This window comes from Cygnus olor, chromosome Z (genome assembly GCF_009769625.2).
Source record: "Cygnus olor isolate bCygOlo1 chromosome Z, bCygOlo1.pri.v2, whole genome shotgun sequence".
In the NCBI taxonomy this organism is placed as follows: domain Eukaryota; kingdom Metazoa; phylum Chordata; class Aves; order Anseriformes; family Anatidae; genus Cygnus; species Cygnus olor.
Window position 1 is genome coordinate 35,141,000 of NC_049198.1, and position 27,349 is coordinate 35,168,348.

A 27,349-nucleotide genomic window follows, 5' to 3' on the forward strand; every position below is an offset into this window, starting at 1 on the left:
CCAATCCACCCTCTTCCACCTCCTTCCCCCAAGGGGTGCAGGGGAATTGGGGCTGCAGTCAGTCCCTAACGCTTCGTCTCCGCCGCACCCTCACGGTCACCCTCTGTCCCTGCTCCCCGTGGGGTCCCTCCCACGGGATGCCGTCCTTCCCGAACTGAACCTGCAGGGGCTGCCCACAGGCAGCAGCTCTTCAAGAACTGCTCCCACATGGCTCCGTACCACGGGGTCCATCCCCCAGGAGCAAACTGCTCCAGCACGGGTCCCCCACAGGTGGGCGGCAGCTCCCCCCAGCCCCCCTGCTCCTGCGTGGGCTCCTGTTGTGGTTTAGCCCAGCTGGCAGCCAAACACCACACAGCCGTTCACTCACCCTCCCCCCTCCCTCTCCGGGATGGGGGAGAGAAACGGGAAAGTGAAGTCTGTGAGTTGAGATAAAGACAGTTTATTAAGACAGGGAAAAGAATAACAACAACAACAATAATAATAATAATAATAGTATTAATAGTAATAATGTGTACGAAATAAGTGATGCACAATGCAATTGCTCACCACCCGTTGACCGATGCCCAGCCTATCCCCGAGCAGCCGGCCCCCCCACCCTGGCTAGCCACCCCTATATATTGTTTAGCATGACGTCAGATGGTATGGAATACCCCTTTGGCCAGTTTGGGTCAGCTGTCCTGGGTCTGTCCCCTCCCAGCTCCTGCTGCATCCCTAGCCTGCTCGCTGGCAGGACAGAGCGAGAAGCTGAAAAGTCCTTGGCTTGGTGTAAGCACTGCTCTGCAACAATTAAAACATCAGCATGTTATCAGCGCTCTTCTCATTCTAATCCAAAACATAGCACCCTGCCAGCTACTAGGAGGAAAATTAACTCTGTCCTAACTGAAACCAGGACAGCTCCTCTCCACGGGCTGCAGCTCCGGCCCGGGGCCTGCTCCTGCGGGGGCTCTCCATGGGCCGCAGCCTCCTCCAGGCCACATCCACCTGCTCCACCGGGGGCTCCTCCGGGCTGCAGCGTGGAGATCTGCTCCATGTGGGAACCACGGGCTGCAAGAGGACAGCCTGCTCCACCAGGGACCTCTCCACAGGCTGCAGGGGAACTGCTGCTGCGTGCCTGGGGAACCTCCTGCCCTCCTGCTGCACTGACCTGGGGGTCTGCGGGGCTGGTTCTCTCACGTTTTCTCACTCCTCTCTGTTATTGTGAAGCAGTTTTTATCCTTTCTTAAATCTGCTCTCCCAGAGGCCCAACCAGCGTTGCTCCCTGGCTCAGCCCTGGCCAGCAGTGGGTCCCTTTTGGAGCCGTCTGGAGCTGGCTCTGGTCTGACATGGAGCAGCTGCTGGGCTCTGCTCACAGAGGCCTACCGCCTACCAAAACCTTGCCAGGTAAATCCAATACAGAAACATGGGAAGGTCCATACTTGGAATAATTTGATGTGCTTTGTAGATTTAAAAAGGTCTAAGCACTGTTTTTTTTAATTTGCAAGTTTGTGAAAAAATCTAAATTATTTTTTTACTTATTGAAAGGGATATGCAATTATATGATTATTTGAATGACCATCATATGAGATTATTTGCATGACTTTTGTATTCCTCTAAGCCTTTATATTTTTATTTCCTAAAGGGAAATTATTCCCACCGGTTACTCTCCGTACTAAATAATTTCTCAATGCAGCTTCATTCTGATTTCTTTTTTTTTTTGATCCTAGATGGATCAATCCCGTATCAGTTACTGATTAATTCTTAACAAACGTCTTATTTTTCCATTCTCCTATTTAATTTACAGCTTGCATATGAATCAGAACTCCAAGAGAATGTTTTTCCTTCTCATTTTTTTGCATCCAGAGGGGATTTTCATCTTAATTAAAACCATAACCAAAGGAAGAGTTTGGAGAAGGAGACTTGTACAGGGTTGTCTCTTCACGCTGATACAGTCCAGTGCTTTCTCCTATGGCAGTAGTTGTCACTTTTTACTTGATGAAAATATATAATTATGATGAAGCTTGGTATATGTCTCTTGTCCAAACAGAAAGAACTGCATCCAAAAGAGACTGAGGGTTTTGTGTTTTTTTTTTCAAATATGAGAGGGGGTTGTAGTTTTTCTTTTGTTGTTGTTGTTGTTTTTTTCTTTTTTTTTCTTTTTTTCTCCAAGTGCATGTTATTCACTGAAAATTAATTCACAGATCTTGCCAAACCCATCTTTAGTGGAGCCGATACATGAAAAGTAGGCAGGCAGGGTTAAAGTGTTTTCAGTAACATTCCATTTCAGCTTACGTTTCTTCTTTTCATAAAAATCAATCTTTCAGGTAAACTTCACTTTCACAAGAATTATCAGCTGATTAAATTTTAGACTTATGTTAAATCCAGAAAAGTATGGTTAGGAAATATTTTCCTTTGCTGGGAGATGTATTTCAGGTGTCTTTTCCCTTTTACAGGCTGAGTTTTCAAAGTGGCCTACAGATGTGCAAAAAGGGTGATGATCTGGTATCTATGAGTTATGTTATTTATAAAGACTTCTACAGAAGGGTGGACTTCAGGAGGATCATAGATTGTTATGCTTAAAAGGAATACAGTACCATTTCTGAGTCCTAGTTTTCAACCCAGTAAAGCATGGCGGATGGGTAAAGATAATGTATTTTGACTGTATTTAATTTGTTGTATGCTGTTAAGAACAATTTAACATGACTATCAGGTAATAAAACTAGCTTCATTCAGCAATTCTGCTAGCTCTGTTGAATTCAAGAAAGATGAAAATGATACCTTGAAAATTTAATGTGTAAATGCTTTTTCTTAAAGTAGTCCTTTGAGTTTAAGCGTTAATGAAATGTTTGAATTTTTCTGTGTAGTGTAAATTCTGATGCTTTTATTTAGTCCTAACACAAGGAATATATCCACAGTCTTCATTAAGGCTGCGCTTGACTAGTAACAATAAAACTGTGGACATTTTTCTCAGGTGATGGTAGGCAGCTCCAAGTTTAAATCAGCTGGTGAAGTGGAGGAGACAGGACTTTTGTGACGTGGCATTTTACCTATATTTTCCTTTTCTCACTGATGATTTGTTTCTCAACATATACGGAGAAGAAAGGGATGGTCTTGTCAGCTGTGCTTTTCTACAGCATAATAGCTGCTAAAGTAGTATTTGTTGTAGACATACTTAGTGACAGCCACTCTTAATATTTCTGCCCTTATCTTTGCACAATGAAATTTTTTTTTTTTTTTTTTTTTTGCATAAACAGGAACAGAGACTGAAAAAAAGACTCACCAGACCACTTTATTCCATGGTGGTTTTAGATTTCCCACCTAAAGCCACAAAGTCAATTTGTGTCATTGTCATCTTACTGGTTTCATAGTTAGGTCAGTGGTGTTCCAGTACTTTAAAATGTGTTTGTCGGAACTCGGATATTTTGAAGTAATTGTTATTTTTGAACACTGAATTACATAAAGTGCCCAAATTCCAGTGACTTGAAATCTACTCATATTCCACATTTTACACAATCTACATATCTCTATTGCTTGGCTGGCACATGTAACCAAGAAACCTAGCTAAGGCAGAAGATTTTCATTTAACAGAGAATGAGAATCTGTTAATGGCATGCTGATGACTTTTATGTCCAAGTACAAAACAAATAATCTCTTTCCCCACTTTCACCACTTGGAAAAAGAGTACTGTGCCAATCACTTACCTTGGATTTGCTCTGCTATTTTGGTGTCTTCCACTGTGCCCTCAAAATGAGCCTATTGCCACTTTTGCAGAGAAAACCGCAGCCAGAAGAAATACTAATGAAATACCACTCTTTACATAATGTATTGTGGTGATGCTGAGAAACCACCAGGGTATATGCAGTAAGGAGTACCTGTAAGGTAAGTCATTTTAATTACTGGCTCATATATCTAAGTGTACTCATCCTGGGCTTGCTCATAGTTCCCATGAGCTACAGAAGAACCTTTTATTTTGTTTGTTGGTTTGTTTTCTACAGAGTTTTTAAGTTCTGTGATTTTTTAAAGAGTTTGTACAAGATGTCATCCATAGGCTTTTTATTCAACCCTCAAAGGTAAAAAGAAAGGCAAGACACATTTTTGTTGTGTTGGTGTGAAGTTTACAGATACATCGTATTCTGGCATAATCTGATACAGTCTCTTCTAGGCTTCTCTGAGATTTGGACTTTTTTGGACTTTTCCTCGAAGAATCTGGCTAATTTTTTTTTATTTATTTTTTTTTTTTGAGTTAAGAGTGAGGAGAGAATTTAAAACAGTATGGGTATAGAGAACAGATGTTGGTACTCCAGAATGAGAAACCTTTTGCAATAGCTACTCTATTAGCTGGTATCATGGCTTACAATAAATTTTAGTTCTCCCAGAGGATCCATTGTGCATTATATAATGTTAAAATTTTTGTGGACTAAGACAAAGTGGATTTCTGAGACTTTAAGTTGTATCAATCAAAATAAAAATAGGATATGGAGAAAGTGGTGTGGAGTTCATTGCTTGGCTGATTGCAATAGTTCAGTGAATGCAAAGTAAATGTAATAAAAGGTTGAAAACCACAATGAAACATCTCACTACAAACTATTGAGTTTTCTTGTCAGCTGCTAAATTAAGCAATCTTAAGTTTGGTGTTCTTAATGAATCATTATGATTATGCTTACTTTTGTATTACCTAAAATCCGTCTCACCTAGTCATCACTATGTATGATCTTCTTATTGCTATTATACCATATATTTTTTTCATTTTGAGTTTCTTGCTTGAAGATATATTATCTTGGCCTCTTAGCAGTTAAACTTCTTAAGTTGTTACAGTTGTCATTTCAAGTGGCAAATGGAGATAGTGTAAAGAGTGCTTTTGAATGATTTAAAAGGGTGCTGCTTTGGGGTGGAGCCCTGTGATTTTTACTTCCTTCAGACTGTACAGTCAGCAACAGTTCCCTGTCAGTTGACTTTAAGTAGTTCAGTGAGCCTGCCCTATTTTCTTTCACTGAAAAGCTTTGTGCTTGGGTATAGATGGCAATCAAAACCAGTAAGAAACAGCCATCTGATTGGTATTTTTGATTTAGGGTACATCAGGGAAAGCAAATTATTAATTAATCATTGGTTAATAAGCCATTCTTATCTCTGCATAGGTTTACTCTTTTCTGAGTCTAGGGGAGGATCTTGACATTCTCTGTATAATATGATTTCTTGGCTAACAAAATAGTGTGAAGGTGCTGCATTTCAATGTTATATTTACCTTACAGTTGCGTAGTTTTACTTTGGAAGGTGGCCAAAATTGCCTTTTATGAGTTGTTGGGTTTGTGTTTTTATACAGCATCCTAAAATCAATGATTTTCTATTTAGCAATATTAGGCTTCAAACTTAACTTGAGAAGTAAAAATTAGGCAGATTCCTTTCTCCAATGCAAACAATAATAGTATGTGTTTTACAGGCCATTTATCCTTACAGGTGGATCTGAAACCCTCTAACCCAGAATGCATTCAGAATTTCGCTGACTTTTAAAATTTACCCCTGGCTTTAGTTTTGTGTCTGTGGATAAACAGCTGAATTGCCTTTAGGCAATTTGGCAGCTTAGCACCTTGGTCATAGGTCAGAACTGGGGTTAAGAAACTGAATGTTCATTTGTCTGCTCTCCCTAAAGAGACTAGTGCTTCTTGCCTTCCTTGTGGTAAGACTTGATTTCGTACTCAATGTAGGGATGGTTATCTCTCTTTCTGTGGTACATTCATTTTACCGTTTCTTCTACCAGGCCTTAAGACACTCGTTCAGAAAATGGGAGATTTCTTTTTGAGGCTTTCAAAATTCAAATGTCCCATCTCCTATTTTTCTTAACAGTTTCACAGTCACCAAAATGTGTCTGTTATACTTTATTCCTTAAGCAGATATAACAAATGAAGATGTGATCTTTTAAGTGAATGGAATCATGGCTGTAAGATATAATTTTCCTGTACGTGGCTTGAACGTATGGGATTTGGAAGATTTCTGTCTGGAGAACAAGGGGAGGCCAGGGAGGTAACCCTTGTAACACCTCCCGCTTGAATAATTTTACTGCTATATCATTTTCATTATAGCAAATTGTTATTTAATGCTAACCAGGATTCTCCAAAGAGTCTTAAATGTTAGCATTGTAATAAAAACCTAACTGAAGCCATAGAAAAGTGCAGTTACTGAAAGTATTTTTCTTTACTCCTTTCCCTTAACCATTCTCTGAGGGCTTGGAAAACTTCTAGTGGAACAAAACTCTGCATGTGAAGGAAAGGTGAAACACATGAATAGCAAACAAGACTGAAAATTGAACTCACTGTGGTGCATGTGTATGTTAGTGGAACTTTAAATGGTCTCTGAATTAGATGATCGGTACATTTTCATTTTCAGCAAATCATCATGAGCATTCATTCCACATGACACCAGAACCTGCTGGCATCTGTAAGACCAAAATGTGTTTTAGCAGTAGGGGTGGTAAGAAAAGAGGAGGGGAGAGAAGAAAAAAATTGTCTAATGTTCTGGCTTCCTCACAAGGTATTTGAATGCCTACTGTGCCAGCTGGTTACAATTAACCCTGTGCATTTAGAGTAATTGGGTCAAATAGGTTTTGGAGACATCTGCTGAAATATAGAAGGAGTAGGACTGGGAGGGAAATCAGTTGACAGAATATGCATCGGTGTGTCCAGATATTGTGACCAAAAAGATACCCTGTCAGTTTTTCATATGCAGTCAAGAAAGAAGTTTGTATGTCTGTTCCCGTACTCTTTATCATTTTGGAGCAGTTAGGCCCCACAAAGCAGAACTCAACAGCTGTTTGTCTTTTTCTGAGAGGAATGTCTGTAGCCTAGCATCTGTTGAGTCTAACTTCACCCACGTTTTGCTTTATGCTAAGAAGCTGCCTATAATTTCCACTGCTTCCATGAATATTTGTGGATGCAAAGCTCTTCTAAAAATCACTTGCAATCATTTCTGTAAAAGCTGCTTTCAAAAAGGAGAAAAACATGCAGAAAGAGAAGGGCCTCACAGGAGACTGAGAGATTTAGCTGAACAAATTCCCATCCACAGACTAAGTAGCACTTCCCACTTATAGTGCCTCCCATGACATCTCGGAGATCTTTGTCTCTTTTTCACAGATGAGGAAACTGAGGCAATGGGCTAGGCAACTTACTTGGCTGACATTCTAAGACAGCTCTCCTTTGCAAGTATCATTTTTATGGCATGTACTTCTTATATTAGTGAAATCAAAGGCTGTTTTGATTACAGTGAGAGAATGGATCATGAAGATCCTCCTCAGGACTCTGGAGACAGCATTACTCAGATTCATCTGTGCAGATTCATCTATTGTTGTAATTATGTAGATGCCTGCAGATTTATCACAGCTTCAGTTGAATTGTGTGGACTTAACACCAGCCAGGATTACTCTAACATAAATTTACTTAAAAACTCTTGAACATATGATAAAACCTATTTGACGAGGAATGAGGCAGAGATGTAAGTATAAAAATGGACGTGTGATTATGTTACAGCTACTTGTATCTGTGTTAAAATCCGCATTAAACTATCCAGATGCACTTGCTCCCCTTCCAGATAAACATACACTGTATGTAAGTGAACAGCTTGTGTTAAGAACATCAGTCTGCTAATTAAACTCTGCATTAGTTTTCAAATTTATTTCATTTAATCACTTGGTGAATAGAATACCTATAAGTAGAAAGCAAACAGAATCAATAAATCGTGTCCAATTCTGATATCTTTTGTAATACTTACAGCTTAAGAACTAGGTTTCTATCTTAAAACTTTCTAAAAATAGTCGTTCATCAAGTGACAGAAGGAACTCTGTTCATTTTCTTTTGTTTTCCAACTGTGACAGGTAATCTGAAATTAACTACTTGATGGCACTGAGAACTCATTAATAAAGCAGTCAGTTAGAAATTAGACATACATAATATTCTTCTGTAAAGAGATTATATACTGCTTGTTAAACATGGCAAAGACAAGCCATGATGATAGGAATTTATGATGGAGATGCAGTACTATGTTACTAAAGACTGTATGGATTTCTTCAGATGACTGAATAGTATCAGCACTTGTCAACAGAAATTAACTCATTTTTACTTATTTTTTTTTAAAGACTGAATATTCGCTCCACCAAAAAAAGTCTGTAAAGTAACTTCAGCACATGGAATATATTATGCAGACAGGGAAACTTGTCAACTGCTCTGTTTCTTTTGGAGCTGTCTTTAGACAGAAAGTTTGCATCTGCTGTTTTTGTAAAAAAAAAATAAAAAAATAAAAATGTGTCTTCTAAGAAAAATTGGGGACTAGTACGTGATGCTTTTTCACCTCATGCTGTAAGTCTGTGCTTCCTTAGAGACACTCACTTTTCTTCTAATACATTGTTTTTTGATCATGTTACTCCAGAGTAAAAGAAAACTTGAAAAAATAAAATTCAAAAGAAACAAAAATTTAACATCTGTGTGAGAAACCTTAAAAATGTATTTCACCCTATCCTTTAAATGCAAGTGTACAAGTACAGAAGGAACATGTGTGCTATGTCAGTCACAAGATGGTTCAGGCTGGAAGGGACCTTGCATCCACTTCCAACCCCCTGCCATGGGCAGGGACACCTCCCACCAGACCAGGTTGCTCAAAGCCCCATCCAGCCTGGCCTTGAGCACCTCCAGGGAAGGGACATCCACAGCTTCTCTGGGCAACCTGTGCCAGTGTCTCACCACTATCTGAGTGAAGGATTTCCTCCTAACATCTAATCTAAATCTCCTCACTTTTAGTTTAAAACCATTCTCCCTTGTCCTATCAGTACACTCCTTGATAAAGAGTCCCTCTCTGGGAAAGAGTCCCTCTCCAGCTTTCCTGTAGGGCCCCCTTTAAGTACTGCTTTGCACAAGTTTGTGTTTGTGTCATACATTTAAGAATTTGATTCTCTTATAAAACAGAGGAGTTCACTACTTTGGCTTCCATTACTGCTGACTGCTCTGGTGGATGGCATATTTCCATATAGACCCACTAAGGATTAATAACTAAGGATTGGGTAATTTTGTATTTGATCAGTAGTCCTTCACGGAGGAGGTGATGACCTCAGATGTCCTTTAATTCAAGCTGAGTGAGACATCCCTGGGAGCTAAATTATGCCAGTGTAAGTGAAATGTCCCTCTGCATCTGCAAAGTATAGTGCCCTGGACCTGCAGACTGCAGAAGTCACACTTGCATGGCCAGGAAACATTTCAGTATATATTACAAATGGCTGACTGTGCGAAAACTCAGCTGAATGGTAGTCAGCGTCCTTGAAAATGACTCCGTGTTTAAATTTGGAGGACAGCAGTTTGCCTGGGCTGCAAGTTGCTAGATGACCCTTCACAGAAGCCTCTCTGCTTGTGGCAGTGAGTGCAAACTGCTGTTCTGCTTTGCTTTAAGGTGGCATTTTTCTTTTAATGAGGAAAGGGACCTTAGCCAAAATCATCTCTTTCTGAGACAGTTCCACCTAAGTGGCATCTTTTGGCATTTGTAATGGAAAATCCTGTAGTAGGATCCTGCATATAGCATGAAAATGTACATTTCATGGACTAAATACAGACACCCCCACAATCCCCTGCTTCCCTCTTGCCTGCTTTGGAGTAATCCTAGCAAGTATGAGTTGGCATGATCATTGTAGTTGATTAACTACACCTGTAAAGAAAAACTACTTTGTTAGTGGTGCCTCCTCTTCAGAGCTTTCATGGCTAATTAGGATCCAAGCTCCTAGTATCTGTTACATGATGCTTTCAAATTTCTGAGAGGCTGCAGAAGAGTGATGTCTTCTAGAGTCAGAGTTTGAAGTAATTGTTTAACAGATAGCCTCAGGGAATCAGGAATAGCCAGGTGCTGGTGAAACCGGGTGTATAGATGTGTGAAATATACATGTGGAATATATCTGCAGTGTCCCTCATTGGTGTGGAAGCAGTGCCCTGTAAACACTATAATAAACATGCAGATATTAAATAAGGCATTTTGCTAACCTATATGTAGTTCTGCATCTGTGGTAGCAAACATTATAGTGCAAGTAAAGCAAAGCAGGTAACTTGTAGATAAATAGGTAGATAAAATTGTTGGTTTATTTAAGAACCTTGGCAATGTTGAAATATGGCATGGTCCATCTTTTAAGACATTTGAAATGAAGTAATTTGAGTCCAAAACAACTGCAGTGCCGGCTTCTTTGAATACTGGGGGGAGGAAAAAAGGTGCGAGAAAGAAATTTAAAATTAAAATTCAAATGTCTTTGAATTCTTTTTTTCTCTCTCTCCCATTTGCCAGTTTTACCCAGAAGGTATGCCCACATAGACTAGACTGATCTTTGTCATGAATTACAAGGATTGATCTCCATTACAGAATTACCATGTGAATTCCCTGTATTCCATTTATACCCAGAAACTTTACCCGAAAATTGTTAGTGTTACACGTCTGGTTTATCTTCTGGGTCCCAAAGATGTAGATTTGGCTTTGAGTACTTTGCTAATGAGTATATGAGTCATGCTCTTGACACTTCATACTAGAACTGTAGGCCAGAGACTCATTAAGTCCTGAGAATCATAATTTGTCCATGGTGATATGTTTTTGCCAGCTTTATAAAGCAGCTAGTGTTTACTGCTGCAGTAAAACATACAGCATCTTACAGTACCACCAGTCCAGACAGGATTTTGTAATGGTGATACTCTTATTAGAGCCTAGTGAAGCCAAATTGTCTTTACGGCAGTTACCCTTGGCACGTGCAGTATGACTAACTCAGAGGCTGGAAGTCTGACTTCTCATCTCACTGTTCCCATGGAGTGTCTGGATGCAGTTTCTCTGTCCTCTTCTTTGTTTAGCCACTCATTTCCTGTGTTTTATGTTCTTACGGAGTTAACACTTCAATATTTTGAGCACCAAATAACAATTGGTCATTCAGGATAATGGTTTATTATCAGTTCCTTCCATTAAAAATCAATCATGTAAGTAGGAAGGGAACTATGGATTGTTCTGAGCATGGTTGAATTAATGTAGGTTTTGAAAGGATATAGAACTGGTGCAGATCTTGAAAATATTTGTTGAACACTTAATGTAATGTACTTCTAATTTTTGTATGGGCACTTCTGTAAAAACATTCAATATTCTATTTTATTGAGGAGTGTCATTTTTCAGGAACACCTGGTATATGCAAGTATGTAATTCTTTGGTATATTAATGCTTCTCTATTTACCAGGAACATTTAGGTGTGAGGCATTTTCCCTGTTGTAGCCTATTGGCCAGATAACAGGTGAATTTCCAAGAAACCAAGCCCCTGTAGGAGTTTACGTGTACATCGATTTTGTTAAGAAACACTTTGGCTTAACCTTTAACTGTCTTTTTCTATTAAATACTGTTCTTCATTTTGGATTGATACTGGCAAAGATGATTCTATAAAGAATTAATTGGAACCCAAAGATTACTTAGAAAATACCATACTCTCCATATACAGAGGAACAGCAGAGTCTACTTCTGCTGGCATAAGTATCTGAGAAAGTCATCTCTTTAGATTACAATTAAAACAGTGTATCTTTTCTACTCCTAAAAAGCCATACTTCTGGATGTACATTGAAGAGAAAAATTCTGAATGCTACAGTTCAGAGAGATACCTTCAGAAATACAACAGTCTTTTCATTCTTCACATTAAGGTTTCCAGTGATAAAGTGACGGTTTGGTATCCTTTCTTTTTATGTCCGTTTTTCAAGAGCTTGGGTTTTTTTCGGGTGTGTGGGGGTGGGTGGATCTTAGTCGATGTTCTGTGCTAAGAATGGTGTTGAAATTGTGCAGAACATTAAAAGTCAAAATTAGTTTTGTTTGTATCCTTTTCATCCACGCCAGAAGTGACAGTTGAATTAAGCCCTTAGGATTCTCCTTTGCTATTAATATCAGTAGCATTTAGAAGGTTAGCCTACATTAAAGCTAATCAATGAGAAGGTAGATTGTTACTGAATATTTTCCCTTTTGACATACTCAGTAGCTTTTGAATCCTGATCAGAAGTGCAGATGTGTAAACATTACTACTATTCATTGGGATGGAAGATGCCAGAAGTCATAAACCACTGCACCTTTATTTAACATGTCTCTGATTCTGTGCTCTGGGGCATTTTCCCCTAATCTAAGATCACATAACAAGAAGGGAAATATTCACCCTGAACGAAATAGCATGAAACCCTTTCTGCTTAAAAAGTGCATTTCTTCTCTACAGAAGCATTACTAAAAAGCGTATTACATCACCAGATTACTTCTTGCATATTCAGAAGTGTAGCTGACCTTTCAGCCTTTTAACTGTGAAGTTAGACAGTTCTGATAGGACTTTCTTTAAAGTGCAATAGTTCATAGTAAGTCTTACTTGCTTGAGAGACCCTCTGACTGAAGCTGGCTTTACCATCAGATAAATGCAGCTGGGCAAAAATGCACCTAGCACATTTTACAAAATCTTAACCCAGTGTTTTAAGCCTAAAGTGTAAATCGTCTTTCTCTTATGCTTTGCATGTTGCCATTAATATCTTCCTAAAAACCAGGATTTTATTGCAGATTTCTCTCTGCCACTGTATCCTAATTATTTCTAGGGTACGTGGTTTTGTGTTATAGCACCATTAGGTAAAAAATATCCTTATAATATTTGCTGCAAATTATATTTTATTTATTTATTTGTTTGTTTTAAGAATATTTCACAACTGTTTTCACAGAGCCAGAATGTTTCTGGAATACATTCTTGCTTAAGCAAGATATGTTTCATTTTGGTTTAATTAATTGTAATTTAGTCAATTTGAAATTACATTACATTGTGATGATGGTTAACCTTGGCTGATCACCAGGTGCCAACCAAGCTGCTTTTCCACTCCCCTTTCACAGCAGGACCAGGGAAGAAAATAAGATGAAAAGCTTGTGGGCTGAGGACAGGGAGATTGCTCACCAGTTACCATCATAGGCAGAACAGATTCACCTTGGTGAAAATTAATTTGATTTATTGCCAATTATTAACAGAGTTGGATAGTGAGTAATTAAGACAAAGCGAAACCAACTTCCCTCACTCCCTCCTCTTCCAGAGCTCAACTACACTCCTGACTCTTATACCTCCTCCCCTCTGAGCGGCACAGAGAGATGAGGTATGGGAGTTGTGGTCAGTCCATAACACTTCATCTCTGCTGCTCCTTCCCCCTGCAAGCCCCTCTGTTACCAAAACCTTGCCACATAAACCCAATAAATACATCTTAGAGTAGTCCAGCTGTTTATCATAGACAGGCTCTTATAGCTAGACAATCCGTTTGATGTTAGTATGGAAAGCTCACTGCAGACAGTGAAGAAGAGAATCTTCTTTATCTTCCCTTTCATGCTCAAGAATTAAAACAAAACAAAAAAAACAAAGATGGACAGGATTCCACACAGCTCTTGTCCTGCAAGCCACATCATCAGCAGGTAGGAAAAAGGGTGTCTTCAGCAATGAACAAGAACAAATGTAGCATATATATTATCCTCGCCAAATATATTTGGTTACCATCCTAACCAAAAAGTGGCTCTAGGTGCTCTCTCTGTGTCAGATTTCAACTGATGCAGAAATGGTATAGCTTAATTGATTTCACTGGAAATAATATACACATTGAATTTCAACAGGGAATTGAAATCTCAGATTCTAAAATCTTCTACTGATTGTGTATGCTCTATCAGTATCATTAAGAGGAAGAAATATGAATTGACAAAAGAGTTGAAGGTAAATTCAAGTTGGGTCCAAGGACGGAGTAATGTACCTCATTTGCTATACGGAGGAACACGCTTTTACGTACTTCATTAAAAGATAATGAAGGCTCTGATGTTGGCAGTTTCAGCAGGGAGAAATCCCCATGATTTGTCTTGCACAAGGAGAGCTGAGTCACTATGCCCAAAATAGAAGAAAATATTTCCATTCCTTAAAGCAACATAGCTGTAGAAAAGTAATAAAGTGAATAGAATAGAATAGAATAGAATTAGTTCAGTTGGAAGGGACCTACCAAGATCATCTGACCTCCTCAGGGCTAACCAAAAGCCAAAGAATGTTACTGAGGGCATTGTCAAAACGCCTCATGAACACTGTGAATGCCTGCACACAACATCCAAGGCGAGGCTGCATCAACACTAAATATATAGAGAGAAGTTGTTTGTCCAATGCTCCAGTCTACCTAGATCCCTCTGCAAAGCCTCTCATCTCTCCGGAGAGTCAGCCACACATCCCATCTTAGTACATCAGCAAACTTGCCAAGAATGCATTCAACTCCTGCATCCAGACCATTGATAAAATGTTGAACAGAACTGGCACTACAGTAGGGCCCTGGGAACACCGCTAGCTGACTGTCTGCCAGCCAGATGTAGCCCCATTCGCTACAGCCCTACCATTCAGCTAGTTGATAAGCTGCCGTAGCGTGAACTTGTTCCTCTCAGAATTGGACTATTTGACCAGAAGGGTGCTGTGAGGGTCAGCAGGTCCCTCACAGGTCTTACTAAAATCCAGAGGTTCCATGCACTGCATTACCTTCATCTACAAAGAGGGTGACCTTATCATAGAAGATCAAATTACTAAGTAGGCCTTTGTCTCAATGAATCCATGTTGTCTATGCCTGATAATAGCTTTGTTCTTTAAGTGCCTTTCAGTATCCTCCAAAATACTTTCCATAACTTGTACAGGCAGCGAGGTTAGACCAAGAGGTCTGTAGTTTCCTGTATCTTCTCTCATGCCCTTCCTGTAGGTGTAGGATATAACACTGGCTAGCTTGCAGTCAGCAGAGAACTCCCCAGACTGCCCTGACCTTTGGTAAATTGGTTGAGAGGGTTCCAGCTATGACATCCGCTAATGCCTTCAGCACACGGGTGAATCCTGTCATGCCCTGTGTGTGGACTTCGAAACATTCAGCTGTTCCCCTACAATTTTGGTAACCACAAATGGAAAGTCACTGATCCCCCAGTCATGGTCTTGCAATACAGGGCAGCTCAAAATCTGTCACTAATATTAAAAATGGAGCCAAAAAAGGTATTAAATGCCTCCTTTTCCTCCTCTTTACTTGTGTTACCACCTGCATCACATATATCAGTCCTCTTGCTGTTGATGTATTTGACGTATTTGAAGAAAGCTTATTTTGTTGTTTAACACCACACAAGGCCAGTGTCAGCTCAAGTTGAGCTTTGGCTTTTCATGTTTTCTACTTGCAGATGCAAACTGCAGCTCTGTACTCTCCCTGTGAAGCCTGACTTTCATTCCAGATATTATGTAATTTCTTTTTCTTCCCTGTATTTTATTTCAGTAATATGATTTTGTGGCTCTTAATTGAGCAAGACTTTGAAAAATTTGTGGAGATAAAAGAAATCTCCTCATGACATAAAAATATTGCAGTACTTGCGCATGTAGCAAATTGTTAGTACAATTTGATCATACAGGAATAACTATTTGAATTGTGACAATTTATTTAATGCATTTTATTAAAGCTGGACTTTATCCTGAGTTCCATCATGCTTTTAGAAACAGTGTCTCTTTAGAGACATTAAAGAGCGCTTTTGCTAAATGCATGGAAAAGCAATCCAAAGTTGCTTTGCTTTCATATAGCGCGATCTTAAATGGTGTAGAGAAAGGGGCTTTTTTACTGTGCTTCCATAGTACCATGCCCAGAGAAGTGTTTTTTGTCTTTTATGTCTTGTTGTAATACTATTTTTAAACATAAAATGTTAGTCATAAAAAGTCAGGACTTTTGAAGTAGTAGTTGTCATGACAACCTTCACTCCTGGGGGCACAGTACAAGGTCTTTCACTATGTGACGGGACAGCATATGCTGCAGGGAGCTAGATAAAATGTGACTCTATATAATAAAAATAATTATGATTTCATTAAAGGATTGGCTTTTTTCAAGTTATGCAACAAATAAGCACCAAGCTGCAGTTCAGGAAATAAATTGTAAGCACTATGCTTATTCCATCAATCACATAAACAGTAAGTAGACTGCTCTGCAAGAAAGGACTCCTGGTGGAGGGGACACATTTTGTGAGGTCTTCCATCCAGTTTTCTCTTTTCTCCTTCTCATACTCTGCTTTCTTTTCTTCTTTTTCTCCCTCCTCCCCTCCTCCCCCCCCCCCCTTTTTTTTTAACTTTTTATCCATTCTTTGCTCTTAATCATCCTCTGAACTTGGTGCACACTTCATGGCTGAAATGAAGGAGGTGATTTTGTGAGTGTTTACTTAAGCCTAGGGAAAAGGGTTGTGAATCACCCAACATGGCATTTCTGTTGCTGCCCTCTTGAAGTTGTAAATATTAATTTAAATTATAAATGTTAGTGTATTTCTTTATTTCCAAAAAACAAATAAATAACTTCAGTTTACAACAATTGCTTGAGTAGTTCTTTGAAGTCTAAGGAATTTTTACTTTTCAGTTGAACAGTAAGAATAAAGCTAACCTGGATTTTTTAGTCATTTCGGAATGAAATAGAAAAAATTGTATCCAGGCAACAGCACTTTAATAATTTTATAAGTTCTTAGGTCTGCTTGCTCAATGTGAAGCTGTTTTCTGAGCAAAAAACATCTCACATAAACCATATTTCTTTGTACTCTCATTGTATGTCTATGTTTCTAGTAGATGGGAGAATTCCTCATATGTTAAGGTACAGCAAGCAAGTAACAGGTAGTTAACTTGTCCTGTCAGAGGTGTAATCACCAAGTGTCACTGACAGCAGTGAAAGGCACAGTGGTTGAACGTTGCAGTACAGGTTCCTCTGTAGCTGAATGCAAATACTCATCTCTGGCTTTCAAATTAGGAGGAGATTAATGTGAAAAATCCTCTTCCCATTTATAAGGAATTGGTGACATCTGCTTGTGGCGGGAGATTGGTGTGAGAACCTGATTTTCTTCATCTGGTGGGGTAGCATGTCTCTGGGGACTGCCTTTCCTGAGCCCACACCTGGTGTCTCTGTCTGCTGGGGGAGGAGGCAGGGGCAGGCTGATGATGCACCCTGAACTGTGCCAGTTCAAGGTGTGTGTGCTGAGTGAAACGCCTGGGAAATTTGAGGGTGGGCTTGGGAGGAACTTGGAGAGAAGCAGAGTTCACTGGGGCATTTGGAGTGATTTTTAGGTCATGAGCCCAGGCCTGGCAGCCTTTCCCCAGGGAAAACAAGGGACCCGTGGTGCTGCGTGAGAGCTGCCAGTACCAGCTTCTCTGCAAGCCAGAGTAAATCACATTTTCATTTCTGAAACATTCAGGTAAAATTGTCTAATTGTGAAATTATGACTTACCTAAAAATTAAGGAAAAATTGATGTTAAAATAAAGCTAATTATCTTCTGGTTGTCTCTGAATGCTTCATACAAAATTTGAACATATGAAGCATTTGTCCTTGGACAGTATTTGCTTTAGGGACTCCTGATGGCTAGCTGCCCTCTTTACTTAATCATTTGTGGGGTGCTGCACTTTATGGGGGATGCATCATAGGCTCAGGCCTGAAGTATTTTTTTGACATTAGTGGTCCAAGTTCCTTTTTCACAATGCACAGAGTTCTAGAGCATGAACTATTACGGCTTGTTGGGACTGTGTATGTTTCTTTGGATAACACTATCGTCCTACATCATGTGTGACACATACCATCCATGCAAAGTTATAAAGGAGATCTGGAACATGCACCACTGATAATCTTACAAAACAGCAATTTAATCTTAAAGCTAATTCTGAACTTCAGCAGGAGTAAGAGAAGAACAAGCATGATAATGCAAGTAGCCTGTACTTAAAGTAGAGTGCTCTTTTTTTTTTTTAACAGTTTATAGCTGCTTGGGAATGCCACATTTTATAGCTCTGGAGGAACTTGTGTGTGTTTTAACTCTATCTCAGATATTTTTTTCAACTTCTACCTCATTGAAGGCTCATGGCAAAGCCACAAAATGAATATAAACCACAGATTGTTTATCAGTGATTATGTAACAACCTCATTTTAAAAGTTGGTAAACTCATGTCAAAGAGTTGATAATGTTGGAGTTAGATATCCTTGCAGAGATATACAGCATGGTACACAGATCTGACCTGCAGGTCTTGTTGAGAAACTGATGAGCTGTATTCTGTAAAACTGGGACTTATGGAAGTCATTCTGAGGCTTGCAAATAATGAATCACAGTAGTAATGCTGAGAAATAGCAAAACTGTTCAATCACTGTCTCAGGACTTTCCTCTCAGATAGGCATCTCAGCTTGAAAGCACTCCACAATTGATTAAAGTGCTTTACTCAGTGCTGTTAGAGAGGCTATGAAAAAAACACCCACTTTTTCCAGAAAACAAAGCAGAATATAAAGCATTTTCAAGGCTGAGAATCCAGTGTTACTGTTAACCTCTCAGAAAGATTTTTTAAATGAGAACATGAACTCATAGTTTCCTGAAGCAAAACTCTATTTGTATAAAGAAAAGGGGCTTTAAGACTAAAAGTAAAAGTCTAGACTATAAAAAAAAAAAGAAGATTTGCTTGTCTTGGTTTTTATGTCATCAGCTGTTAGAGTGGGTCTCTGTGGACAGAGGTCTTTCTGCATAGAATGTGATTGTAAAGTTATTTCTCTTTTGCAGGTAATGGTAAGAACAAGATCGAGTTGAGTTTTTGATTTCCTACTTTAAGATAACACAATTGCTCTAATTCTTACATTGCTGCAAATCCAACCTGAAATAATATAAACTATACACAGAAAAAGCATGGAAATTTGGTCCTTTAAGTTGAGCTGATGCTTATACATTTGAAGAAATTATGTCGGAAAACCTGTGTTTAAAGGATGATTTGGGATTTGAAGAGGCAACAGGTGAATATATAACAAACTGAATAATGTAACTTACTTTAACATAGGATATGTGAATATGTTTTCACGTGATCTATTAAGGTCATTAAATGACCTGTCTGAAGGTCATTAAATAACAGGGGTAGTGAGGTTAATGGAGTTCGAACTTTAAGTGACCATCTAGTGTCAAGGTGAGCTGGGTAGGTGGAGATGAAAGTAATGATGTTCTTAGTCTGCTTCAAAGTATTCTTTCTGCTGTCCTGCTTAGAAGTACTCAGGGAACTGGTAAAACAAAACTGACCATTTCACTGCCAGAGCATTGCTGTGGACACAGGGTGAGACAGCAGCTTATTTTCAAGCTTCCGCTGTTACCACCAGTCTGGACATATCTAGGCTATTGTGAGGGGTTTGTCTCCACAAGAAAGCAGTCCATGTGACAGGTTATCTCAGTCTTTGATTGGAAAGGAAAAAGATGCCATTTCTAATGGACCTGTTTGATAGCATCCTTGGGACTGTGTGTTCTCGTGTGCCAAGAATGTTAGGATTCGGTGCAGGTTTTTGCCTGTGCTGTATGAGAAACTGAATCTGGTAATGTTGTGTGATCTCCTGGCCCAATTGCTAGTTGCGATGTTGATTTGCTTGAGTGATATACTTCTATTAGTGTACAATTATATCGATATCTTGATGCAACAGGTACAGAATGAGAGCACTAGCTTTCAAGTTGGGCCAATTTCATAAGATGAAACTGCTTTTTCTTTTTCTCTTTTTTTTTTTTTGTTTTGTTTTGTTTTGTCTTTTTGTTTGTTTGTTTTTCCCAGCAATAATAGCTTTTAGAATCCAGTTTTTTCTGTGATATTCATGTGGTTTGGTATTGGCAAGAAGCATACTCTAATCTTTTGTTTATGCTACAGAATTCAGAATATATTGTTCTCTTCTGCATTTTCTAAGTAGACCTGGTGTTTCTACCTGTTGATAGAATTGTCGCTGACTAAATTAATTGGTATGTGACCCAATGTTTGCAGAACCTGCTCAGGAAAGTGTAATGAACTGTACTACTTACTTTTGTTTCAGCAGTCTGACTACACGGGGAAATCAGTTTCACATTCCTTTTATTCCATTAGCACATGATATTTTAATTGTTGAAGAAGAATCCTGCACTGTTTATTCACCTGTATAGGTTGTTAGGGTCTTTGTGGGAATAGCAAATTTGGGGATCAAAAATCCCTGTCTGCTATTTAGAGTTATATAGGAAGTATTCTTGCAACTAGACAATTATTTCTCATTAAAGTTGATAGAATTTAAGAAAAGGAAACCAGTCTTTATATGTCATTATTTAAATACCCAAATTGTGTTCAGTTTTGAGTGCCTCACTACAAGAAGCATGTTGAGTTGCTCAAGCGTGTGCAGAGAACAACAATGCTGGTGAGGAAACTAGAAAACAAGTCCTATGAGGAGCAGCTGAGGGAACTGGGGTTGTTTAGTCTGGAGAAGAGGCTGAGGGGAGACCTCATTGCTCTCTACAGCTACCTGAAAGGAGGCTGCAGTGTGTAGGGTGTCTGTCTCTTTTCTCAGGTGACAATGGATGGGATGTGGAAATAGTCTCAAGTTGCTCAAGGGGAGGTTTAAGTTGGTCATTAGGGAGAATTTCTTCATGGAGAAATGGGTGGTTAGGCATTGGAGCAGGCTGCCCAAAGATACCGTGGATACGGCCATTCCTGGAGATATTGAAGAGATGTGTGGATGTGGCAGTTAGGGACATGGTTTGGTGATGGGCCTCGCTAGGTCAGACCGATGGTTGGACTTCGGGGCTCTGAAGGTCTTTTCCAACCAAGATGATTCTATGATTCTGTATGTCTATATGTAAAAATTCATGGAGTTTAATATCTATGAAGTCTATGCTGTTCAGCTTCAAATAACGAAATGCCATAGAAGACTTGATAACTAGTAGAGAATTGTTAAAGAGTGCTAAGATAAGAGAACTGTGAGTTGTTGTGACTTTCTGATGGCAGTGGTAAACATGATGTGTGGAGGCACTGCATCATTTTCTTGCAAAGGTATCTTTTTACCTTACAGGATATAAAGGGAGTGTTAGTGTGACCTTCACTTTCCTATCAGTCCGCATTTGTGTGGTTAAGTGGAACCACAGTGGTTAATTTCAGAACTGAAACCCTAGGGAGTTACAAAGTGGCCCAGAGTTTGCAGGCATTATCTGCAAGGAATGTTGTACAATGTGTCCTGCTTGTAGGACAGGCATGGAAATTTTTTAGTGGGATGGTAGTCAGCTGCTTTGGGATACTGGCATTATCTAGTTTGTTTTTTCTAAGTTGCTCTAGAATTGAAGATACTCCAAAAACATAATGGAGTTGTGAGATTTCAAGTATGTCATGGAGAAGAATGTAGGGAAGGTTTTTTGGGCTAATAACTTTGAGTTGATGTTTTTTCAGTTTTACTTACAAGTTGTGTTCATCGCTGTCCATTTGGGAGTAAATGTAGCTATTTCTCTGAGCTAAAGTCTCCCTATCCATTGCATGTGAGAATAAAAAATATGAACAAAATTACTTGCAAAATCTTGCAGGAGGTCTGTGAAACAAAACCAGGTAGAATGTGTTGCTGAGATCGTTGTCACATGCTTGGATGAAGGTGAGACTGCAGACGTTGAAATGCTTTTCCAGCTCAAGATCTTGCAGAATTTTAGACATTTGTTGTTGTTGTTGCCACAAAGACCTCTTCAACCCTAAAAATATACATAGCAAACATTTTGGCTAGTGCAGAAGGGCTAAATGGATGGTATATAAAAAAAATAAATAAATTGTACTGTTTCAGATTTCAAATGTTGCTATAAATTTCATTTCATATTCACAGGAGAAATGTCTTACCTAATGTTATATTTGAATTTAATGCTTCTGCAACTATACGAAACAGTGTGCTAATTTCTCTTCACACAGTTCTGCAGTTATTACTGCAGAAAAAGAGACTGTTATAATCACACGTTTTCTTACTGTTACATAGCCAGCCAGTACACAGAGAGACTAATTTAAAGCAAGAACAAAAGTTGGGTCCACTCAAAATAATGAATATCTACTTGCAATGTAATCCTTGTTCAGTAGTTTTAGCTACTGCTCAGATAAATAATAATACTACTACTACTACTAATAAAATGTCTGTGTGAGACAGAGAAAAAATAATTACTTGAAACTTTATTTAGGTGGTTATCATAGAGAGGGAATAAAGGGAGAAAAATTTCAGTTAAAGCCATGGATAAAGTGTTTTGTAAGAGTGTTTACTCCTTTTAGGTCCAAGTTAAGAAACAAATGGTTGCTCCTCTTTTTACAAAAATACTTTGTTGCACTTGTGGCAATACCTCCTTTTTGTACTTCATTTCTATTTAACACAGTTATTTTAATTCAGCTTGTGTTTGCCTGGAAACTTAAGTCACAAAATGAAAACCGTAGTCTGGAGCATGTGGAGGACTCAGCTCTGCAGAAGACCCTCGCAAAGCTTTGCGAGGGCTGCGTCACCATTATTACTCACAAAGGTCCTTCTGAAAGGATGAGCAAGCAACACATCGTTTAGACGGCAGGTGTGACTGGGTCACGTCCTTGGTGCTGCAAAGCTCAGGGAATACAGGCAGTCAGGTTAGAGCTAGTGCTTTGTTCGAGCTAGCCAAATTCAAAACAATCCTTTCTCTGTACTTGAGACATTTTGATGCCTGTTGGAAAGCTCTGTATTCAGCTCTATATTGAACTTTAAGTGGGATACAGATATCCAGTTTGTAGTGAGAGAAAAAATCCACCCCAAGAAGAAATTGTTCCAGTGTTTTTCAAATAAAAGTACTAAAACTTCTCCCTCCTGTCCAGATTAGCTGAACTGTAGACCACAGGGTAAGGATAATTCTGCATATTCTCTTCATCTGTTAGAAGCTTTGCTTGTATTCCCTTCCTACCTGAAAACCACCTGTTGCTGACTTTCATATTTAACTCCCCATGGTTCCCTCCTCCCTTGTGTGCACACCATCTGTTGTGGCATTTCTCATGCTGGTGAGTATGAGCCAGGCAGCTCCAAGCGTACAATGCTGTTTTCAGTATCCTTTTCCATTTTAGATTTGTGTAGCTGAAAAATCTCTGCTTGCATTGCCATTCCTTGTACTCAAGTGTTCAGCTAGTTTTATTCTTGCTTCTAGCAATTTCTCTTCAGTTCTCTGTTTACACAGTTTCAATTTCATCATTCATTAGTTTGATACTAGGTGCTTTCCTTTTCCCTTTTTTTTTTTTTCCTGCACCTGTGAATATTGTTTTTATTGTCTTTGCAGTTATTCTGTTCTGTGTGTTTTTCAATAGTTGTCTTTCATTTGGGAAGCCAGAAAAGTAAAATTTTAACCTGGAAATTTTAACCTTTGAAACACTATTGGCAACCTTACTGTCAGTTTGAGATTTGTAAAATGACATTACAGTTTTCAGAAGTATTGTAAAACTGTCCTTGAGTCTAACTTGTGACATTGTGTACAGAACCACAAAAGACAATACTTAGCAAAGTTTTATGTCATCTGTAAAGAGAGAGTGTTACAGGGAGCTTTTCAGAACTGTTAGTTTTCTTCGAGAGCGAGCCTAAAGTGCAATTATAATCCGTAGTGCAGAAGAAAGGGGAAAGGGAGGAAATAGCAATAAATCTTGTACAAAGGAATATATGCTTTGTTTCATTCTCACCCGTGTGACTTCCTGATCCTCTTCAGCTCCTTGGTTGCTTTGTACCTTGTGCACCTTCAAGATAACTTTCTGCTCTTCTCTTTGTCTCTGTCTCTGTCTGTCTGCCTCTCTCTCTCTTTAAAGCTTTGTATTGTGTTTATATGGCAAGGTTTTGGTAGTGGAGGGGCTGCAGGGGTGGCCTCTGTGAGCAGAGCCCAGCAGCTGCTCCATGTCAGATGAGAGCCAGCTCCAGACAGCTCCAAAAGGGACCAGTCACTGGCCAGAGCCAAGCCTGTGAGAGATGCTGGTTGGGCCTCTGGGAGAGCAGATTGAAGGAATGGAAAAATAACCTGCTGCTCAACAGCAGCTGGGAGAGAGGAGTGAGAAGCAGCCCTGCAGCCCCCAAGGTCGGTGCAGCAGGAGGGCAGGAGGTGCTCCAGGCAGGCAGCAGCAGTTCCCCTGCGGCCTGTGGAGAGGCCCCTGGTGGAGCAGCCTGTCCCCCTGCAGCCCATGGGTCCCACATGGAGCAGATCTCCACGCTGCGGCCCGTGGAGGAGTCCCCGGTGGAGCAGGAGGTCTGGTGCGAGCTGCTGACCATGGGGAACCTGTGCTGGAACAGGCTGTTCCTGAAGGATGGACCCATGTGGGAGCAGTTCTTGAAGAGCTGCTGCCTGTGGGCAGCCTCCGCAGGCTCAGTTTGGGAAGGACGGCATCCCGTGGGAGGGACCCCACATGGAGCAGGGGCAGAGTGACCGTGAAGGAGCGGTGGAGATGAAGCGTTAGGGACTGACTGCAGCACCCATTCCCCATTTACCCTGCGCCACTCGGGGAAGAGACATAGAATAGGGTAGACGGATGAAGGTATTGTTAGTTTGCTTTTAGTTTCTCGCTGCTCGACCTTGTTAGTAATAGGTAATAAATTACATTAATTTCCCTTATGCTGAGTCTGTTGCCTGTGACAATAATTATTGAGTGATCACCCTGTCCCCATCTCAACCCTTGAACCCTTTTCATCGTATTTTCTCCCCCTTTCCCTTTGAGGAGTTGGAGCGAGAGAGTGTTTGTGGTGGAACTTGGCTGCCCAGCTGAGTAAAACCACCACAGGCTCCCATGTGGGAAAAGCTTAATGATATCTGGCAGCTCAACTATTAGTTACAGTGACTGGAAATCTCTAATCCTGTGGACTTTTAGATCATAACATCTCTGCTACATCAAGGGCAATGCAGATATTAATCCAAGTATGGGAAGTCTTTGTTTAAAATGTCATGTGGGTGGTAACACCAAATTATGACCACCAGCTAATGTATTTCAACCATTCTGGGTCCTTTACTAAAAAAATATTACTGACCCTGAATAATGGTTTCATGGTACAAGTGTGTGGTCTCAGTAAGCAACAGTAAGCTTGAAATTAATCACATTTTCCTTTATAGGGTAAAACAGGATATGAAATTAAACACTGAAATGAAACTGGCATACAAACACCTCAACTCTGAAAAAGCTGAATCCAGGGAGAAGTCTTTTTGTGCACAAAGTCTGCAGATGCTCTTTAGTTGTCTTATTACAGATGCTACAGGGTAAAATTTAAGCAACTGTTGCTGGTTTAAATTTTATTCTGCAGCTAATCTCTGAAAAGTCTTTACATAGGCCTTGAAAGTTCTAAAAACCCTTTCAGTTTAGTAGCGTTATATGTTAGCAGCATGATGAACTTGCAGTAAATCGTTGTCATGTCCAAGAGGGGAAAAAAAAAATGAAAAAAACACAATACCATCTGTAATGAGCAGAGAGCTGTGTCCTGGTTATGAAACACAGCTCAAAGATAGCATTCACTGAGTCATAGCTCTACCACTGCTCATATAGCTGATGTAGGTGAAGCTCAGCTGCCTTCAGAGATGCATTTTATGTTTTTTTTCCAAGTGAAACATTAGCTTAGCTCAAGTACAAATACAGCATCTTGCAGAATGAAACTGGGACATGGTTCATCCTGAAATATCTTCAGACAAACATAGTAACTTTTAAAAAGTCTCTAATATCTCCAGCAGACAATAGCATAGTTTCTAAAAATAGCAATATAGAGTCTAACATAATGGTAGAAACCTCTGAGAAAATAGGTCTTCAGTATCATCACCTTCAATATCAAAGAACATTTAAGAGATATCACTGTAGATAGTAATTGGCTAAAATGACAACATCAGTTACAGACTGCACACTTTAATTATGTGATTTAGAGTTTAACCAACATTTGGTTAACATTTGAGGAACTGTCCATAATACAATGTTTCCTGGTAATGCTGCCTTTGTGAAGAAGAGAGGAAGTGACTAATCCCAGTGTAAAAAGGAGAGAAAGATTCCACTGGAAACTTTTTTTTTTCTCATTAAGTATTTAAGTTACGAAAAATTCTGAATATGCATAGAATATTTTTAATCTCGATGTGTAAATAGGAATCCTTGTATTAGAGAAGACATGCACTATATATATATACATACGCTTTACAAAGGACAGTAGTATTATTTCCCTTTTGAGGAGAAACTAATGTACAGGCAGGTAGAATGATGTGTGAAAAGCAATGCAGCACAGGTGGCTGCCTGAGACTAGAAATAGGTGTTCAGATTTTTCATTGTCATGCTACAGTAGCTTTTCTGAATTTCCTCTATGTGCACATTATAAGTTCAAGGCAAAACAATTGTAGTGACCTAATATTGTTAGCTGAGGTTGCTGATTACAATATGTTTTTGTTGTCTCTTGTACATATAAGAGTTTCAGACATAATTTGTATTACATATGTTTGGATGTTATTTTATTCTTCCTTTTCTCTGAAAGCTCTCTCACTTTTGTGCTCTGATTTGGTAAAAAGCGCTATCTCATATGTGTCTGCAACTGTGATGCAACTTGTGACGCAAATCATGTCTAAATATGATCAAACTGTGTAGCCAAATGATCTGAGGCTTTCAGGGCATCCTTTTCCTCACATCTCATCAGACTAGCAGGTTGCATCTTTTATGTCCTGTATTTGTTTCCTGTTGAGCTTCAGTGTTTGTAGTTTCTCTATTCTTTAATGTTACTTCTGCCACACACAGATTGTTCGTGAAAGGTGTAGTTAGTAAAATACTTCAGTAGATTTCTGATTGCAGTCAGATAGTTCTTTTTATACAGATACTTAAGGGAGGGAAACCTGTGAGAGGGCTGGGAGAGAAACATCTGAAGTACAGAGAAGTGAAGATGCTGGGATTTGAAGAAGGGACATGGAAGGATGTGCAATGGCTGAGAAAAGCACTATGGACAATAACAAAGCTGCGGGAGAAACTTGGGGAATAATGGAGTTCAGCAGTCACTGGATGATGGATTATTATTTTACTGTAGGTTGGCAGTACAGTCTGGCCAGAACAGGGAACTGCCTATGGCTGAATTTTTTTAGGCATGAACAGGACTGCACGTCAAATACTCTTATACTACCTGCTATCTTGCATTTTCCGTTTTACTCAGACACTTTTTAAAAGTACCCTGTGCCTGCTAGTTGGAATATGAAGAGGTTGGGCAGCAATTACTTTCAACAGTGGGGAAATTAGTGTACAAAAACCATGTCAGGATCCATTTTGTATCAGGGCTGGGGCTATACCAAGATGTTTCAAAAGTTACCAACAAAGAGATGGAGCCTTTTTTCCTTGTTTTCTTTCTCCTTGCATCTTGTTGTTTTTGTTCATGGCATTGTGCAATATCTCTCTTGTGACTTGTGGCTCATCTGACGACTTCTTAAATAAAACTAAAACAGCGGTGGCAGAACTGATAATAAGTTGGACAAGCTAGTAATAAATGCTAGTTGTGTGGGAAGTGAGAGCTAGACTGTCTAAGGCTGAGGTATGACACCTTAGAGAATGCCCCTTAAAGTCCAAACAGTGGGCAGAAATCCACGTCA

At 39.4% G+C, this 27,349-nt stretch overlaps 1 protein-coding gene across 1 annotated transcript in view; it reads left to right on the forward strand.

The window, feature by feature from the left end:
- SH3GL2 (SH3 domain containing GRB2 like 2, endophilin A1) overlaps positions 1-27,349 on the forward strand; it is a 95,420-nt gene that overhangs the window by 27,481 nt on the left and 40,590 nt on the right. The gene's annotated exons all lie outside the window — the stretch shown is intronic.